This window comes from Vipera berus, assembly GCF_964194415.1.
Source record: "Vipera berus genome assembly, chromosome: 5".
Classification (NCBI taxonomy): Eukaryota; Metazoa; Chordata; class Lepidosauria; order Squamata; family Viperidae; genus Vipera; species Vipera berus.
In genome coordinates, this window is record NC_138207.1 from 78,615,971 (window position 1) to 78,636,844 (window position 20,874).

General features: G+C 38.9%; 1 protein-coding gene across 7 annotated transcripts in view; it reads left to right on the forward strand.

Annotated features, from left to right (window-relative positions):
* The first annotated feature begins 2,139 nt into the window (after positions 1 to 2,139).
* Positions 2,140 to 20,874, forward strand: part of SGMS1 (sphingomyelin synthase 1) — a 99,709-nt gene continuing 80,974 nt past the window's right edge. For 3 of the 7 annotated variants that reach the window (XM_081328988.1, XM_081328987.1, XM_081328989.1), the window contains exon 1: positions 2,140 to 2,367. The gene's annotated coding sequence lies outside the window, so the exon portion shown is untranslated. Of the gene's footprint in view, positions 2,368 to 10,940; positions 11,013 to 20,874 lie in introns of those variants that run through there. The other 4 variants (XM_081328985.1, XM_081328983.1, XM_081328984.1 and 1 more) reach the window with 3 other exon arrangements.

Genomic DNA, 20,874 nt, shown 5'->3' on the forward strand with positions numbered 1-20,874 from the left:
TGACAAGCAGAGTCAATGCTTGTCACTTAAGAACCATGTTACTAACTTAACAACTGCAGTGATTTATTTAAGAACTGTGGCAAGATTGGTAGGAAAATGGGGCAAAACTCACTTTAAAATATTTCACTTAGCAACAGAAATTTCAGGGTGACCTGTAGTTGATTTCCTCCTTTTCTTAAATGCAAAGCACAAGTCCTCCCTCACTTCAACTTTACTTACAGGATACACTGACTCCATGCCTAATAGTGCACATTGTACAAACCCAGGAACCTACAAACTCACTAGCTGAGGTGGGTACAAGATACTTGGGCACTAGCAAATCCCATCACTTGAACAAACTTGGTCAGTATCGAGAAGCTAATGAAGGTCAGAGGCCTGGTACATATTCAGATACCGGTAGTCCTTGACCTACAACCACAATTGAGCCCCAAATTATAATCGTTAAGCAAGACAGTTGTCAAGTGAATTTTGCCCCATTTTACCACCTTTCTTGCCACAGTTATTAAGTGAACCACTGCAGTTGTTAAGTTAGTAACATGGCTGTTAAGTGAATCTGGCTTCCCCATTGATTTTGCTTCTCAGAAAGTCGCAAAAGGGGATCACCTGACCCAGGGACACAGCAACCGTTGTAAGTATGAACCAGTTGCCAAGCCTCTGAATTTTGATCACATGATCGTGGGGAATGCTACAAAGATGGTGCGTAAAATGGTCATAAGTCACTTTTTTTCCAGTCCCTTTGTAACTTTGAACGGTCACTAAGCGAACTGTTGTAAGTCAAGGACTTTCTGTAAATGGCTGGGGAAAAAAAAGCCTAGGCTTTTGATCAGAGTGGAAAGTCAAAGCAGGTTCAAGGGGAAGAAGTGGCAAAGCCCTTGGACCCGGTCTACGCAACCCAGGAGTGGACCTTGACTTGAGGCCTTTTCTGCCTTCAGGGACCGATCAATTGCCCTCGAGTCGGTGCTAACTCTGCCTTCAGAGACCGATCAATTGCCCTCGAGTCGGTGCTAACTCTGAGCAGCCGCAGCCCCAAGATTTATTTATTTAATATACCGCCCTTCTCCTGAGGGACTCAGGGCGGTAAAGGTTCCCCCGCACATGCGTGCTAAAGCCGAAGAGCCAGCGCTTATCCGAGGACGTCTCCGTGGTCATGTGACCGGCATGACTAGACGCCAGAGGCGCACAGAACGCTGTTACCTTCCCACCATAGTGGTCCCTATTTTTCTACTTGCTTTCGAACTGCTAGGTTGGCAGAAGCTGGGACAATTAACAGGCGCTCACTCTTTTACGCAGCAATCGGGATTCAACCCACCAAACTGCCAACCTTCTGATCGACAAGCTCAACATCCTAACCCACTGAGCCACGGCATCCCTCAGGGCGGTGTACAGGGCAATTAAAATATGACATACAGAAGTTAAAAATAGATTAAATTAAATTTAGCCCCAAACAAAATAAATTAAATTATGAAATAATTTAATTTAATAATTATGATCATCTCAGGGAGGCCGGGCCTTCAGCGGGGTTATCTTAAGCCCGGGAAATGCCAGACTCCTGTTGCAACTCTTCGACTCGACCTTCTTCTCCACCTCTCTCAGACTCGGCGCGCGCCCCGCCCCCGCCGTCACCCCCGAAGAGGCTCGGCGGCTCCCTTATTTATTTGAACAATCTGACCTGGTCTGATGGGTTTGGGGTTGGACTTAGTTTTAACACAGTTTTATTATTGTATTATATTGGGCATAATTATTTAACTCTTTTTAACTTCTTTTTCAACTTTTGTATTTATATTTTGATATTTATTGCCCTGTACACCGCCCTGAGTCCTTCGGGAGAAGGGCGGTATAAAAATTTAATAAATAAATAAATAAATAAATAAAATTCAAATATGCAGGGTAGGTGCATATCTCGCCTTGGCTCCACTCTTCCGTCAAACCCTGTTCTGCACATGTGCACACATTTTTTGCGCCTCCCAGTTTTTCCTTTTGTGAGGGAGCCGGTTCCGAGTGGCTCTTTCACTGTTTCAGGTTGCTGAGCCCTGCCCTAGCCTCTTGCGCCGCCCCTCCCTCCCTCCTTCGCCAGGCGGGGCCACCGAGAGGTAAGACGGCTGCGCAGGCTGACAGGGCCCATCACGTGGCGGAGGCGTCGTTCTCTTGCTGCTTGCTCAATAGACCCTCCCCGCTTACGTCCCCGTCCGGGACTCCGCCGTGGCTGCTGCTGCTGCTGTTGGCGCTGCTGCTGTTGCGCTCGCGGCGCGCGCGTGCGTGCGTCTCCCGGTGCAGGTAAAGGCGGCTCCGGGAGGCAGCCGCGGCCGGTCCAGAAGAGCCTGCCGTGGTCTCAGCCGCCCGGGATCCCGTACTTGCAGACCGGAGTGGGTAAGCGGCCCCTTCGCTTCTCGCCCTCGCCTTGCCGGGGTAGCTGGTCGGGCGGCCGGGGGAAGCCGCGCGCGGGCGAAGGGCCAGCTTGGAAAGGGTGGGGAAATAGCAGTGGCGGGGATTGGGGCCAGCTCGTCGGAGTTGTTCGGGAAGGAAGCAGCCGAAGGCCTCTTTCCTTCCCTCCCTCCCTCCCAGCCCGGAGGCGGGAAGAACAGGCTGGGAAGAAACTTAAGGGAGCCACCGCCGTCTGTGCGCCGTTGGTCGTCGGTCGTCATGTTAAGCAGGTGATCCTGGCGAAGTGTCGAGCCAGGGAGCGGTAATGGCTGGAGAGAACTGGCAAGCCTGCTGGTCCGGAGCAGGGAGGGGAGGACCGGAGAAGAGCAAGCCGGAAACGTTGGCTTAGGGTCGTCTGCCCCAAATGGAGATCTTTTTAGAGCAGGGGTCTTCAAACTTGGCCCTTTTATGACTTGTGGACTTCAACTCCCAGAATTCCTCAGCCAGCAAAGCTGGCTGAGGAATTCTGGGAATTGAAGTCCACAAGTCATAAAAGGGCCAAGTTTGAAGACCCCTGTTTTAGAGGTTTGGGACTTGGCTAGCTGGTCTTTTGCAGATGCCCTCTGCTGGGCAATTTAGGGAGCTGCGGGTGGATGGCGCAGATGAAGGATGGCTTTCCATTGGGCAGAATTGCTCTTGGCCCCGTCGGTTGCTGCGATAGAGAGCAAGGGATGCTGAGGCGAAGGTGGAGGAGGTCGTGTGTGAAATTGTTACGGTAGGCACGTGGGTATATACTGTACGACCAAGAAGGCAGGTAAACTGGGAGGATGCAGTGATGGAGGGTTTTTTTTTTTTGCTAAAGAGCTGTTGAGATTTGCATGGGGGGAAGGGTTTACGTTAGGTGTAAGATTTCCATGCTAAGAAAAGCCACAGAAGTGTGATGGAAGGATAACGTACTGTAATTGCACATTAGAGCAGTGGAAGGTTTTTCAGCCAGTAGTTTAACTGTATGCCTGCAGTTATATGTACGTTGCATAATATATGAACTGAGAGCTTATTAATAGCAAAAGTTCATATACAACATTGCTCAGTCATATGGCTTCTGATGCAACATGGCACTAATTCAGCCATCTGCCCTGTCCTGGAGAATATTATGGTAGGCCGAATTGTAGGTAAGCAGCTTTGCCTGAGAGACAGTAATTTGCTTATGGCTCTCTTGTGCATCATCAGTGGAGCCGGATTTGAAATACTAAAAAAATTACAAACAGTATTGTCAGGTTGTCAAAAAGACTAGGAGAATCCCTCACCCACATGCAATCTTCTTTGAGGATTGTCGGATATCTTTCACTGCCCAATATTAACTGCTGTTTTGCTTTGATCACCAATTTTCTATCAGGTGAAATCTTCAAGTTTGTTTGAAGATGTAGTTCAAATAAATACAAAAGCTTCAATACTTTTTCCTCCCTAAAAAAATTGACACTATAAATGTGCAGGCCAATGAAGAATATTTTTTCCCTATTCCTTGCTGGTCCACCATTGTAAACCAATTGCTTGTCTTTGTGCAGTGAAAGATACTACCTGTAGCTTTGTTGTCAAGTAGGAGGTAAGATACAACCAATTTGAAGCAATGAAGTTCTAAACCAAGTAATAATAAAGAAATGTGTTTTTCAGGGCAGGACAGGTACTCTTTGCTGTGATCTCTGATGTAGAATTTCCACTGTCAGTTTTCCTGTTTGGCTGTGAGCTGAGACTTGTGCAATTAGGAATATAGCCTGAGATAATACTACTGGCCTTATGTTATGCATATATTGGTATTTCAACGTAGTATTAAAGTACATCTCTGGATGATACAAACCTAGTTAGAAGCTGAATTTGAAATACTTTTCTTTTAGAAAAGTCCTGCATTTAATATCTATTGGCATCTCTTCCTGTTCCCAAAAATATGAAATATTATATACTTAAACAGTATAAGATCTGAAGGACAAGTTCCTTATCCCGATACTAGTAAATAATTGTTGATAATAAAATCTTTCAATGCATCACATATGACTGAAGTCATTCAAGCTAGTAAAACTGAGGTTGCTTTTAAAGATAAGGCTGGGATTAATGTTGTCCAAAGCTCTAGAGCAGAGGTCTTCAAACTCGGCCCTTTTATGACTCATGGACTTCAACTCCCAGAATTTCTCAGCCAGGCATGCTGGCTGAGGAATTCTGGGAGTTGAAGTCCATGAGTCATAAAAGGGCCGAGTTTGAAGACCCCTGCTCTAGAGAGCTGCTAATAGTCACTGGTGCTGAAATAGATGGATTACTGATCTGATTTGGTGGCTGAATTGTGTGCTGTGCTGTAGCCATTAGGTGATAAATTAGGAACAGTGGCTGGGTTTATGCATCATGCTAAGCCAAATCAAGCATGCCAAGTCGTGAGGTTTGAATCTAGGTAGAGTAAGATAATTCATTTCTAAGCATTGCAGACTGGCTGACGGGTTTCTATGATTATGAGAACAAGAGTTGGCACCTTATCTGGTAGCACCTGTTGAGCTGGCAGCTAGTCGTACAAAGACCCAGTTCAAAGACTGGTTTAACTGACTATTATAATAGGCAGTAAGCACAAGCAATGATTTAAGCTAATTTGGCTACTCAAATTACATGCCTGTTTTTAATATGGGATATTCTCATATGTTGGTACGTTTTTATCCTGTTCACGGTTTCTCATAGTTTCTGTCATAGTCATTTAAGGCTTCCTTAATCATTATATTTTTAGGTACACACATATAATGTAAAATAAAGATGTATTTGTGACGAACAGATATTTAAAAATGGGTATACCTACCAAAGTTGAAGTTGAGTTATTGCTCCCTAAAGCATAGACATCTAAAATTTTGTTTTATATAAAACGGCCTTGTAGAATATTGAAAAATGCCGATAGAATCATGCAAAAATATAAGCAGTATAAATTAGCTTTCTTAGGAAAAGTATAAAGATGAGTACAATTTTCTCTTTGCCGATTATGCTGAAAATTAATTCTCTTTGGCAAGTACGAGAATGATTGCAGTATACCAAGAATTTGACATCTGTTTCTAAACCTTGAACCTTAATTAACCTTAAATTTATGAATTAGAGCCAGTTTGCTCTAGTGGTTAAGGTGTCAGGCTAGAAACCAGGAGACTGAGTTCTAGGAATGAAAGCTGGCTTGGTGACTTTGTGTTATCACTCTCACCATAACCTATCTCACAGGGTTGTTGTGGTCGGGGAAATAGAAGGAAGAAGAAACATTTGGTATGTTCACTGCCTTGAGTTATATATAAAAAAACAATAAAGGTGGGAAATACCGTAAATAATATTTATTTTGATAAGTTCTCAAACACCCAAAGAATGCTAGGTTGTACTCTTGTGTGCACAAAATGTCTTGTGATCTTTCTGTTGTCCAGCTGTGGCTTTATAAAAGCAAATCAGTTAAAGATTGTGATCTTTAGTTGCAGATGATGATTGGAAGTAGTGATCAAAATGCATATAGGTTTGTCCAAGCAAAGAAGTTCATCAGAATACTTTATATTTCTTAAAAGATAATTCCTGGTAATTTCCATGTATGTGAAGGATCGTAGCCTCTTCTCTGATTCACATACATTACCCAACAAATAATCAGCAGTTATTAGTACATTACCTTTGGGGTTGATGATTCAGAGGTCATGGTGAACTGAAGCAAAATTCCTGCATAAGAAACTTGAAAAACAAAGGAAGGGCTAGCATAACAGGATAACAGCATAACACTGTCCATGGATGACCTGGGATTTGGTATGGGCATAAAGTTCAGCAGGGAACAGGGCACAGGATTCCTGAAAATGGCATGCTCTCCTACGCCGAACCCCCGTGTCAGGCAGGATTGCCAAACCAACTGGTGTCATCAGATTCTGAGCACCGGTTTTGCATTCCATGTGGTTGAGGCATCCTCAGTTTCATTCAAATGCTATGTCTTCAACTTTCCATGTAGCATTAAGAAATGTCTGAAATCCTGTTTTTCTTATTCTGTATATCATCTGTTATATGAAGCACATGTTTGGCCACCCTGCTATTTCATTGCAGCCTGCCTTCCTCCAGGAAATTGACAGTTTATGCCCATGAGATTTTCAATGGGGGATATTCCTTTTTTGATTCTGCTTTTAGCACTTAAATAAAATGGACACTCTCTTGTTTTCATATTGTTTGATTGCAATGTAGCTTAGATATGAGATTAATCAAGCTTAAGCAGGAATGAAAATCCTGTTATAGTACTGAATTATTTGTATATGGGATTAATCTGGAAATTGCTAATTAATATATGGTGTAATTAAATGTTAAATTCTTCTGTCTTCTAGTCATTTCCTATTAGGCTTTGCATTTTTGAATATTTCTTTCAAGTTTAGTATCAGTCTTTCTAGCTTTATTAATTACTCTGCTTCTTTTTCCTGTAGAGCTACTGCTTCTTCTTTTCCAGTTGACTCAAGCTCTGTATAACTAAATTAATTCACATATGTTTTGTTTATTGAGTAAATCACAGCAGCTGGATTTACACAACACAATAAACTATATCTTGAATAATTAGGTCCATTGCATCTGGCAGATCGTATCCTTCACAAAAGTTTAAATAATAAAGTTATAATTTGATCACAGATGTAACTTCTGGTTGAGCAGTAAGTCTCTATTTCTTACATCATGGTGCCCTCCTGTAGTGTTTCTCATGTATTCCCATTTGTGAATACTTATCCATATGGTTTCCCATCAGTGCTGGCATTATTTCTGAAGGAAAAAAATATATGATTTCTGCCTTATTTTCTCTTAGGAAGGGAGAATGTTGCTGAATATAACTTATATCAGCCCATACATTCTGGCCAAATGAAAGTGATAGTGGAAATTCTAAGTCAACAACATAAGACAATTAACAGTTGACATAGAACAGACCTTGTAGAAAAAGAGTTTTGTAAATACATTAATTTTTGTTTCTACAAGAAATAGTTTTGCATTAAACTGCTTATTTAGTTCAAGCTATGGCTTATTGCATAGGGTCACTAATTTCTATCTTAATTTACAGTAGGTAGCATGGATGTAATGGCCTGTTCATATTGTGACACTGCTGTCAGTATTAGCAAGTCTACCTATAAATTAATTTTAAAATTATTGTATGAGCAGGACCTTTAAAGAGACTATTACTGAAGCTAGCTAAGCATTGCCCTGAATTTTATTCAAAGTTCTCAGATTTCCTTCAGAGTATATAACATGCACTATTTGTAACAAGCTTCCATGTTTACAGTTCTGGCCTCTGGAAGACAGCATCTATCATGTATCATTCCTATTGAAAATTGTGTATTAAGATATCCACAGAATGCTTCTGTAATTCACTTTGATCTTCTGCTATTGACTTGGCACACTGAGCAGATTCCTGGCACTGCCTTTCCTTTCCTTTCAAATAAAAACTCATCATACTACAGAAGTTACTTTTGTTCTGCCAAATTGGGGGAAGACCTATTCATATAACATACCATATAGAAATATACTACAAATCCCAGGCACTGAAATTGAGGATTTGTCTTTGCATTAGATGTTACTTTGCATGTGTTTAATGATATTTTTGATAATATTGTGTATTATCAAATGCAAGCCAAGATTTAAACGTAGCCTGCAGTTTCTAAAGTTAGATGGTAACCTCTTTCTAATGGGCACCTCTCTCCAAACCATTGAGAGTTTTGTTCATCTTTCTTTTGAAGCTGAAGTTCAGTTGCAGAAAGGGGTTACCAAAAAAACCCCAAACAAAACAGAGCAGAAGTGGTCAGAACTCTGAGGAGCTTGGAGAACCTTGAAGTAATGTTGTCTTGTCTTTACCTAAAGACAAATCTGAATTATGGCTTCTTGGTATTTGAAACAATGAATCTAAAGCAAATATATGATTTGTCACTGGCATGAGGGACATTGTGATTCCCATCCACTTATGTTATCGGCCCTAAGAGGGGGTCACATAGTAGAACCTGTTCTTTGCTCAACATTTTTGCATAAATGTTGTGACAAGCTGGTTCTGCATGATTGGTTGGTATGCAAAACTTGTTCTGCAAGGTGTTAATAGCTTACTATTTCTCTGCTACTCCAAAATATTAAAAGCAAAGTGGAATAATTACACTTATAATATATGTCTTCAGTTTGTACCCATTGTAGAAATCCTGGCATTATTAATAGAAGAATTAGTATGTGCAATAAGAGCTGTGTTTCCCAAAGCTATTTTAGTATTAAATCTTTTAATCTGTTGTTTAGCAGGTTGAGCACCGGCCCCTAGAGTCAGAAACGACTAGCATGCATGTGTGGGGGAACCTTTACCTTTACCTTTAGCAGGTTGAAGTGATGTGAGTTAAAGAGGAAAATACCACTGAGACGAAATTGCATGTGTACGTTTGGAGTGTGTTTTCAGAAATCTCAGCCTTTATCTTTGTTGGATGTGTGACTGTTAATTTTGCACATTGTGTAAGGTGACTAATTTCTTCTGCCACTTCTAATACTATTAGTGGCAAAGAAGAGGTAATTCCAAGTATTTGGGAAAGCTAGACCAAATGTTGAAAAATGAGTTGAAAATGCAACGCAATATACACTGGCAACCTTCTTATCAACATTATTGTGTCTATTTTTACAAGAGAACTTAACATCAAAATATAAAATGGATTTCTAACAATAGTACAAGTCCCTGCTATTAAATTTGGTTCAGAATATCTGTCATACTTTTTCCCCAAAGAACAAAAAACAAGGCTTTAAAAAAGTAGAATTAAAAATAAAATAAACCAATGATAAAGGTAAAGGTAAAGGTTCCCCCGCACATGCGTGCTAGTCCTTTCCGACTCTAGGGGCTGGTGCTCATCTCCGTTTCAAAGCCGAAGAGCCAGTGCTTGTTCGAGGACGTCTCCGTGGTCTTGTGGCCGGCATGACTGGACGCCAAAGGCGCACGGAACGCTGTTACCTTCCCACCGTAGTGGTCCCTATTTTTCTACTTGCATTTTTACGTGCTTTCGAACTGCAGAAGCTGGGACGAGTAACAGGCGCTCACTCTGTTATGTGGCACTCGGGATTCGACCCGCCAAACTGCCGACCTTCTGATCGACAAGCTCAGCGTCCTAACCCACTGAGCCACCGTGTCCCTGGATAAACCAATGATAGTAATCAATAATAAAAAGTTAAATCCCTACAGTCCCTTTTTTTAAACCCAAATTTATTGCCTAAATAATAATAATTTAATAATTTCTAACTTGGCTTCCAGGGAGAACCATTTTAAGGTACTTTCTCTTTGGTGATGGAGCGAAGCAGTAGGAAGTCAGAGCGCTTTCAAGTATTAACTTGGACCAAGTATTCAAGCTATAGTAGTTTTGCTTCCTCATAAGAGGTAGAAGATTTTGCTTAAGGTTCAACAGACTGCATGAGAACCCAAGAAAGTGATGTTTGGCCTGCAGATATGAGCTTCCCATAACTTGTAACTTAATATATAATATTGTACTAGTCGATAGATTCATGAAATTTATGTGAATATTCTGTTTATTTTTTTTAAGCTGGATTGTAAAAGATGATAGCCTTTCCAAGGCAACATATAAAGGTAGTCCATGACTTACAACCATTCATTTAGGGGTTGTTTCAAGTTACAAACAGCACTGAAAAAATGATTTACAATTATTTTTCACATTTATGGCCATTGCAGCATCCCCATGATCACATGATCAAAATTCGGATGCTTGACAGGATTCATATTTATGACGGCCGCAGGGTCCTGGATTCATATGATCACATTTTGCAACTTTCTGACAAGCGAAGTCAATAGGGAAGTCAGATTCAAGAACAACTATGTTACTAACTTAAGAACTGCAGTGATACATTTAACAACTGTGTAAAATGGGGAAAAATTCACTTAAGAACAGACATTTGGGACTCAGTTGTGGTTGTAAGTCAAGGACTATCTATATAAAAGAGTCCCAGGCCCATCAGAAGTAAGCAGTGCTCAATTCAGTTGCACCTTCTCTCAAGTAAGTGAACACAGGATTGCAACCTAAAAATGTAAATTTTTGTAAAAGGATGCAATCTGAAAAATAAGAAAAAATAAAAAATAAAATCCTCATATTTGCTAATCCACATTTATTCAGATAGAAAGGTGGTTGTCATAATATTAAAAAGGAATAGCAAACATAGATAATAATTAAGATTGATCACATTGGACAGAAGGTATTCTGCACAGGTTACACTTTTGACGAGAGCAGTTTCTTTCATTATCAGTGGTAATTTCAGCTTTCTGAGTCAAGATATGGGTCCCCTACTCAGAAGTGGCTGTGGCCTAAATAAAAAGGTATGGCGCCCAAATCAGCTCTGCCAACTTCTGTAAGTCACTCAGTCCAAATATACATTTGTTTCATAATGGTTCATCAACATTATGCCTGTTTCGCTATCCCTGTTGGTCATTAATACAACCGTTGTTGTTATCATTATTTTTCCTACAAAGTTAATTCAGCTATGCCTTAGAAAAGCTTTCTTTGTGTCAGCCTGACAGTTACAGCTCTGTTTTTTTTCAGCTGCAGTGTGCTGTGTCTGGCAGCCATAGAGACTGCAGCCTCCAAGAACCAGAGTGTCACTGGAGGACATTCATCTGTCTTTTCCAGATGGTAAGGCACTTTCCTAGGAAATGGAGGACTAAAATTGGGTTTATAAACCATGGAGGCTTGCTAAGTCTGTAGCTCCATTGGGAAGACACACATTTATCGTGGCAGTTTGTTGTTAGAACTAAGATATAGTTCTAGCTGGGCAAGGATTTGGGAAACTGAGAAAGCCTAATGGACATGTGGACTGATTTTTGACAAAAAATCTGCATGAATTTGCAAAATGGCTCCAGTTTCTGCCTAAAGGACAGATTCGTCTTGAGAAGCTGTACTTGCATAGTCAGTAAAAGTTGATACTGACTTGATGGTAAAAAAATTAAAACAATCTGAAGCACAGGGCCACATGTAACTTTTTATTCGTGGACTGTTAAGATTGACAAATGTAATAATCATATAGCACATTCTAAGTACAGGTTTTTTTTTCACAAGGGAAATATTTCATAGGAGTTTTTTTTAACTTTTCCAATGCGTCCATTGTAAAAAAATATGAATTGATTCTGTCTGTCTGTCTGTCTGTCTGTCTGTCTCTCTCTCTCTTTCTCTCTTTGTGTGTGTGTGTGTGTGTGTGTGTGTGTGTATCTAGTTGCGTTTGTGTGTGGTTATAAATTCCAGACCTTCACAATTCAAGTCACACATAGTAAAGTTTGCAGACTTATTTACTGTTCAGTGTCTCTGAACTGTGCAGCAACTAATTATAGTACATATTTGAAAGTCCCTTTGGTCTAGTACAGGGGTAGGCAACCTTGGCACTTTTATGACTCGTGAACTTCAACTCCCAGAATTCCTGAGCCAGCATGGCTCAGCTTGGAAACCTCTCCCTTTCCCCTCAGCATGGCTGGCTCAGGAATTCTGGGAGTTGAAATCCACGAATCATAAAAGAGCAAAGGTTTCCTACCCCTGGTCTAGTAGATAAAGTACCAGGCTAGAAAGCTAGAGAATTCCAGTCCTGCCATAGCCATGCAAGCCAGCTGAATAATCTTAGGCCCGCCACTCTCAGCCCAACTCACCTCACAGGGTAGTTGTTGAGGAGAAAATAAGAGTAGAAAGTTGTATTGGATATGTTTGCAGTCTTGAATTATTTGCAACAATAATAAAGGTGGGACACAAATATTTATAAAATGATCTTGTACAAAAATTATTAAGTTGTCATACTGGAATACTGCTATTACTTCAAATATTATGCATAAGTGCTAATATGAGAAGTAATCAGTTATTTTATCAGTGGCAGTGTAAAATCCGGGAATCTTGTAGTAATTCATAAATGGGGAAATAGAAGAAAAAATCTTAATAGTTTCAGTTTTATTTTTGTATCTCAGTAAAATTAGCTTGGAAAGAAGTTTTTAAATATAACATGATCCTATGTTTTAAATTTGAAAAGTAAGAATTTTTATCTTCAGCATTATTTCCAAAGTCTGCTATGACAGTTGCTTATCCCCCCCCCCCCCCGATTGTATTTAGATGAGAAATGTATCTTATATTGGCAATTAAGAATACATTATTTGGGTATTTAGTTATTGAATATTCAGTAATATTTATACCATCCTGGCTAAGAGTTTGTTAATTCAAAGAAATGCACAAGTTATTTTCATCCTTCTCAGAAGTATGAAGTTGCTGCTAACTTATCATACATTATTTTCTTGATTTTTAATTTAATCAGTCAATATTCCTAATACCGACATTGACTAAAAAGGTAAAAAGGCATCTTTCTGTATCATAACATAAAATAAAAATAAAATACTTTTAGAAGAATTTTAGCTTAGCATATCTGCAGAAAGCTTAATAAAACCTCAATCACCTTTTCTTCCAAGACTTAAAGATCTTGCCAATTTCTCCACTTATGTAAAATGCTAACAATAGAATGCATTCTCTTCTCTTGGTAACCACAGAGACCAGAACCCTGTGAATTAAAACTTTATTTTTTTATTTTTTTCTACTGTAATATACTAGGAATATTTTTATCAGTTAATTAATGTGTTTTCAGTGTGCAGAACATGCAACTGAGTGTCCTAGTAAATGAAATGGGTTGGCAGCTATTCCTAGGTTTGATTGCTCTCACAGCATTCGTACAAAGAAATATCTTGCTGGAATAGAAAAGTTGGGTTAGATGGCTGAAATTACATAGATGCTGTACATTTGAACTTTTGGGTATTGTAGCCTATAAATAAAAGTTTCCACACTTTTAATGGCAACATATACTTATGTTAACGTAAGTATTGTGCTGCTAGCAGCTACATAGAAAATTATTTTGACGATGGATTGTAAGTATAATATCAGGCCTTCTGGATAAATCAGACATGACTAGATGATCTAATTGTATTTTATCACAAAGGCTACATTAACAGAATCTTGCAAGTCTGAAGGTACAAACTTCCTGTCATTACTTTTAATCGTCTGATTAATTAGGGCAGGTCCTTCCTAAGTTTCTTCCTCTGAATGGTAAGTCTCTGGGGACTTCCCCTTCTCTTAGCTGATAGTTTTGTAAGTATATATTGTATTCGTATTCTTCAGACTTCTTTGGTTACCTGTTGGAACTATTTAGATTATTTATTTACTGGAATTATTTTTATTTTTTTAACTATGAATGATTTATTTATTTAAATTAAATTATGTCCCACCTTTTTAAGGCATATGGACAACGAGGCAGTTTGAATATAAACATATTGGTCATCTGGTAGAAGGGAAAACTATAGTAAATAGCATATTCAGGAAAAACATGCATGGCCTGTGGAAAAATGCCTTTTTAAATAGGAAAGTCTTAAACCAGCTAATAAAGGCTACTATGAGGGGTGTCTAGATGTTCTTCTAAGACCTCAGTTCAGATGTGACTGTTGAGTTCTTTTCTTTTGTTTCCAGGAATTGTCTGTGGAGAAACTCAATCATCCAGGTCATGACCCTCCCAAGGTGCTTTTTCCAAAAGGCAACTGGATTTTGTTGGTTCTTTTCTTTGAAAACCTTTCACTTCTCATCTAAGAAGCTTTTTTAATTCTGAAAAAGAAGAGAACCGAAGAAAATCCTTGGATGAGAAGTGAAATGTTTTCAGAGAAAAAATAACCAAGAAAGTCCAGCACCTTGGGTTTCCAGGAGTTGTACCCTACCACTGATGGGACATCACAAAGGGTCTCTCCATTAGATCTCAAGGGGTGGGCAGGCAGGTAAGTGAGGAGACAATTTTAAAGATGTTTGGTCATCGGTTTTGGTTCCTAGGTCTGAAAACGCATTGTCTCATTGCATACCAACCATTAGAAACACAAGTAAATTGCTCTGTTTCTTATAGAGAGCCAGTTTGGTCTTGTGACTAAGGCTCCAGGCTAAAAACCATGAGACTTTTGAGTTCCAGTTTATCTTAGGCATGAAAAACTGACTGGGTGACTTTTGGCCCGTTACTCTCTCTCAGCCTGACTCATCTCACAGGTTTGCTGTGATGGGGAAAATAGGAGGAGAAAATAGTGTTGGATATATTTGCTTCCTTGAGTTACTTATAAAAATAAAAGGAGAATAAAAAAAATCTAAAAATATCTAGATTAAAATGACACAACTCAAATTTAAGGAAGCATGTTATATTTATTGCTATCACTTCCCCTTGAGGACGTTCTGTTTTTTTAGCTTCCTTAAAAATAACCAAGCCCTTACGGTAACAGTTAAAGAAGTTATTTTCTGTTGAATTATAATACCTGGAATAGTAAGGAGTATGGGATAATAGTATTTAAAGGGGATGGTAAAGCAGAACTTCCCCTGTTTGCATATATGACTCTTCCAACATCTGCCCCAGGAGTTAAATTATCTGTCTATTGCCATTTTGAAATAATGACTAGTAGCCTTTGAAAGTTGTAGCTCCAATCACAGAAGAAAAAAAATAATCATGAAAGAAATGACAGCCTGTTTCTAACATTCATTTTTCAAAAATGAGAAAAAATAGAATAAGAAAATGATCCTGTGCCCTCTTTAAATCCAAATATTCAAGTTCAAGAACAAATCAAAATGAATAACTTATCTATTAGGAACTAGGAATCCCTGCAGATTTTACTTCACTAGTCAGTGCCCTCTATATGGGGAAATTTCAAGACCATTGAGTCAGTGCTGTCCAAGACATTTCCGTGGTCATATGTGTCCAGCAGGACATCGTGGAGCACTGTTATCTTCCCCCTGAAATGGTACCTGTTTATCTATTCACATTTGTATGCTTTTGAACTACTAGTTGGCAGGAGCTGGGGCTAGGACAGGAACTCATCCTGACACGCCGCCATGCTCCCTGTCTATTAGGAAAGCCTTGTTCAAAACTAAAATAATCAAACTATCTGGATAAATTAATCAAATATATTTTAGTAGATAAACCAGGTAATCCAAAATCAAGTAGTATGATAAATTTGGAATACTGCCAAACCATAAAAGAAGTAAAATAATTCCAAGAACTTCTAATGAAAGAAGATATTTTATTTATTTATTTATTTATTTAGTTTTATATACTGCCCTATTCCCGAAGGACTCAGGGCGGTTTACAGGGCAAAATTTAAAAGACAATATAAAAGTTGAAGTAAAAATAGAATTAAAATGAATTAAATTAATTAATAGCCCAACAAATTAAAACAAAGTTTAAAAACTTGAAACCCCTCAGTCCAGGCCAGATAGATCAAAGAACCAGGTTTTCAGGTCCTGGTGAAACGAACGAAGGTCAGGGGCGGTCTGGAGTTCCACAGGCAGATCATTCCATAGGGCAGGCGCACCCACAGAGAACGCCCTCCCTCTGGGGATCACCCGCCGGCACTCCTAAGGAGGCCCTCCCTATGGGAGTGCACAGGACGATGGGTAGTTGATGCTGGCAGCAGGTGTTCCCTAAGATAATCTGGGCCCATGCCATTTAGGGCTTTATAGGTCATCACCAGCACCACCAGATATAGGATAATAAGAATGAAATATTTGATTTTGAAATGAAGCTGAATAATGAAAACTACTAATTGCATTATGGGACCCTCTTTACTAGAATTACATGCTAAAGAAAATATATTATGGGTTATAATTCATATTAATAAACTAAATTTGCCAGTGTGCTAGAAGGATTATATTCCTAAAGATGCTGAATAATCACCACAGATATATAAAATAGGATTAAATTCTATCTGAACTATTTTTGATGCCTCAATCTTCATGTCCTGAACTAATAGCCTTCCAGATTTTGCTGAATTATAGTTTACTACAGTATTATACATTGGGGGTGAGGCTTTAAGGGAGTTATTTTTAGCAACATCTGGAGAAAATTATATTTCATACCATTGTTTATATAATAAATTAATTGGCATACATAATTAGCTACTTATTGGTCTATACTTCCCCTATTGGTTTTTAAAAAAGGTTGCTTATCATATTATTGGCTTTTATGCTGGTTTTCTCAACGAAAGAAATACCAAGCTTGATAAGGTGTGATGGATTGTAATATTCTACTCTCCAATGTGAAATAAAGTTATATAAGGGAAGTTAAACTACCAGAACGGTGATGGGGAAAAGTGACTTGAACAATTATATAGTGTGGGAGACGAAAATATAGTCCCCTCCTCACATAATAAGATGAGGCTGAAGCAAACCTGAGATAGGCCCCACACTAGTGATTTGAAACAAAGCTTTGACTTGAACTTTATACTATTTCACAATACGAATGTACTATTTGTAATCTGCTGAGCTTTGTGTAATATGAAATTGCAAAATAGATAGGTCTAGGCATATTTGGAACATGAGTATTATAACTGTGGGAGAAATAGGGAACTGAAAATAGCTGATGGATGCGGGTTGCAATGAACACAGGTATATGTGGAAAGTAGGTCAGGGGGTCAGTAAGAAGTCAGCAAAAGTCAGCGGACCGTCTGAGTACAGTCTTAGAACAAGAAAGAGTATAAAAGGTTGGGACTGGACCTGATTGATTTCCCATTGGCTATAGCTGTCCTATTGGATTCTGCTATTGTCATATGGTCCTCATTGCAATGGGTTATTAATGTACGTGATGATGTATTATTATGCTTGTTATCTTCCAAATTATTAGAAAAAATAAACTCTGAATCTTAAAGTAAGAATTATTGGTTTGTGTTGCTGTCTCTTGTCTTTTCCATTGGGTTTTTCCACGACAATAGTATTGAGTATATAAGGAAGAATAAAGAATAAAGCACAAGTATTGCCAACATCAACCTACCTTTAGGGAAAAGCTGTTAAGGTTTATTGATTTTTTTTATTATTATCCTAAGACCGAAAGAGTAAATAAACCGTATAAAGCAGGGGTGTCAAACTCAATTCCATTAAGGGCTGCATCAGCATTGCGGTTGCCCTCAATGGGCCGGGTGGGTATGGCCAGGGTGGGTGTGGCCTACTGGGTGGGTGTGGCTAGAGTGCGTATGGCCTATTGGGTGGGCATGGCCAACTCTACATCGTTCGCATAAAGGGTGCCTATGGGGGCCTGGGCAGGAGATCTGAGGGTCTCTGGCAGGAGGGTCTCTGGTCCAGGGCCAAAGCAGTGGGGGCCGTTCCCTCACTGTCTCCAGGATGGCTTTGCGGGCCACATGAAACCACTTTGTGGGCCGGATCCGGCCCCCGGGCCTTGTGTTTGACATGTCTGGTATAAAGTGTGTCATGTAATATAACTGCTGTTGTGTTAAATGTTAATACTGTTCTTGAGTTTGTTAAGTAAAACTTTAAAAATGAAGAAACGAAGAATGATAGTGTAGTATGTATATACAATTGCCACATAATGTGCCAAATTTTCTTCTCTTGAGACAACTCCCCATGGAAACATTTCTGATCACCTTTGGGATCCCCAGTGTAATTTCTGAAGTAAGCTGAAAACAAGCTTGCGCTTAGTCACTAGAATTGGCTGATAGAAACATGGCGCTATTAGCTGTTTGCTTTCTGATATCACTGAACATAGTGAAAAGTTAGACTGAGTTGTTGTTTTTAACGGAATTCTGGTTATGACCTTGGCTAATCCAAATATGCAACTTTGAACAGTCATTGAACAAATGATTGCTGAACAAGGAATACTTATATATGACTGAACAATTCAAGGCTGTTCTACTATAAAGAAATAGAAGACACCTCTCTGTGTGTATGTGTTTGTGTGTATGTGTATGTGTATGCGTGTCTTTACAATAAAACAGCCCCCACATGATATTGGATTTCATTAAATGACGGGCAACTTAGCCTCCCAACGACTGCCCTATTTCCCGTAAGATTGATAATAATAAAACCGGTCTACATCCATAATTTTTTACATGCTTAAAAATTCAGCAATCCAAAACTACTTAGAAACCCCTGTCCTGGCTTCTGTCTTTTCGTTTCCAAGCATACTTACTTGTTTTTATTTTATTTTTTAGCTAAAATCCTGAATTTCTATGTTTTGCTTTAAAATTGTGTTGCTCTGCAGTAGGACGGTTAAAAAAATGTCACTGTGCAAGATGAAGGACGAGAGTCCAAACTGTAACGACATCTTTGACTAGATACAAACTTCCACCAGGTTTGACCAAGTTAAGCTAGTTATCAAACCAGTGAGTTCAACTTTTAGACAGTGAAAACTGGAAGTCTGCAAATTATGGTTTATTAGGGCAGGAAAGATCCATCCATTTGTCCCTTGTGTCAAAAGCCAATAACTGAATGACTAAAAGGAAACAGAGTAACAGAGTTGGAAAGGACCATGAAGGTCTTCTAGTCCAACCCACTGCTCTAGGAGGAAACCTGATATGCCAGGGATCTCCAACTTTGGCAACTTTAAGACTTGTGGACTTCAACTCCCAGAATTCTTTCAGCCAATCAAAGCTGAGGAATCTGGGAGTTGAAATCCATAAGTCTTAAAGTTGCCAAGGTTAGAGACTCCTGCTATATACCATTTCAGACAAATGGAAAGAAGCAACACTGACTAAAAATAGTGTTGATAGCCCTTGGAACCTATTATTCTCAGCCCAAATATTGAATGCAGATCTAGATGTATCTAAGGGTCTTGGAGACAAGAATTAAGGGTTTTAAACTTTCAAAGCAACTGTGAATTATTTGTCTCATTCACAGATCAGAACATAAAAAAAATAGTTCTTTCCGTGAAATTTTCATACACTGAATTGGTAGAGTTGACAGTAGTCAAGATTCGCTCTCCTTCTTTATAAAGTAGGAAAGGAACTAAGGTTTTTTTATAAGTATTGGACATGTTAATTTGTTTTAATTAATTAAATTAATTGATTCAAGATGTCTGGGAACTTGGTAAAAATATTCAGTAATATTCAGTATTAAGTGTTGGCTGATTTTATTTAACTATTCTGCTGCAAATATCCACCTGGAAAAGCAGGTGTAGAAGTGAAATTTTAAAATCTTGGTATCAACTAAATGAAAATAAAACTTAACTTGTACCGAACAAAAATTTGGGCTGAATATTGTACGTATGTTGAAGTACAACACTCGTGGTCAATAAAATGGCAGTTTATTACAGTTATGGCAACAGATAATAATTACTATGGCCACATAAATAGCGTCTCCTGGATTAGATCCAGCCCAATACAGGGCACTATCCTCTTTTCCCAATAAGCTGATTAAACACCCCTGGAAAATTACTATAAAGGTAAAGGTAAAGGTTCCCCCGCACATGTGTGCTAGTTGTTTCCAACTCTAGGGGCCGGTGCTCATCTCCATTTCAAAGCCGAAGAGTATAGGTAATTACTATAGGTAATTACTATAGAATTACTATAGGTCAGTAACAATGTCTTACTCTTGTTTCTAATTATCTGGTTTTGAAACTATGTTGGTTTTGTTCCTGGAAGTCCTAGGTGGCCATTATGACTAGTTGCCAATGATATTTTCTTACTTGAACTGTATCCAATTCTGTTTTAAAGTGTGAATTACTGTGATTGTCATCTCATTTTTCAGAAACTGTTTCAATAGTTTTTGTACATAGTGTGTGAATAAGTATTCTTTCTCACTTAACTCAAATTTTTGGACATTCACTTTTGATGGGAAGATTTGCTTTTTTATATTTTGTCCGGGTTGAGAATCAAAGGCTTTCTTCATATCATCCATACGCTAAATAAGTAAATAAAACCAGCTTCAGTCTTAACCATCATCCATCTTCCTAAATCCAAAGCTTGTAATCTTTCCTTATACGAATAAGTGCTCTAACTGATGGGATCTTTAATCACCCAATTTCTTATGTTTGCCATCTGTGTAATGTACCTTTTGAGATGTAGTCATGGGAACAATAAAGCAATTAAATTTAATTGTAATGAATTAATTGGGGGAAGGGGGTATCTGTTTTTCATGAATGTCTGTTAGGAAAGTACAATATCATGGTAGTCTGTGGCAGTAATGATGATACAGGTAGTCCTCGACTTACGACCACAATTGACCTCCAAATTTTTGTTGCTATGAGATATTTGTCAAGTAGTTTTGCCCCATTTTACGACTTTTCTCTGCCACAGTTGCTAAGTGAATCACTGCAATTGTTAAATTAATATTGCAGCTGTTAAGTGAATCCGTCTTCCCCATTGACTTTGCTTGTCAGAAGGTCTCCAAAGGTGATCACATGACTCTTGCAGCCGTCATAAATATGAGCCAGTTGCCAAGCATCTGAACTTTGAACACATGATCATGGGGATGATGTAGCAATTGTGTGGAAAATAATCATAGGTCCTTTTTTCAGTGCAGTTTTAACTTCAAACGGTCACTGAATGAACTGTTGTAAGTCAAGGACTACATATTTGGTTGGTTACATGCAGTCAGTAGTACTGAAGCATAGTATGATTCTCTTACATGGTTTCAAGGATAAAATCCCAGAGTGGAACAGACACAGACAGAAGAGAGTTTGACCCTCTAAAATTTGTTATGGAGGCTGGGATTCCTTTGCCATTTAAATTTG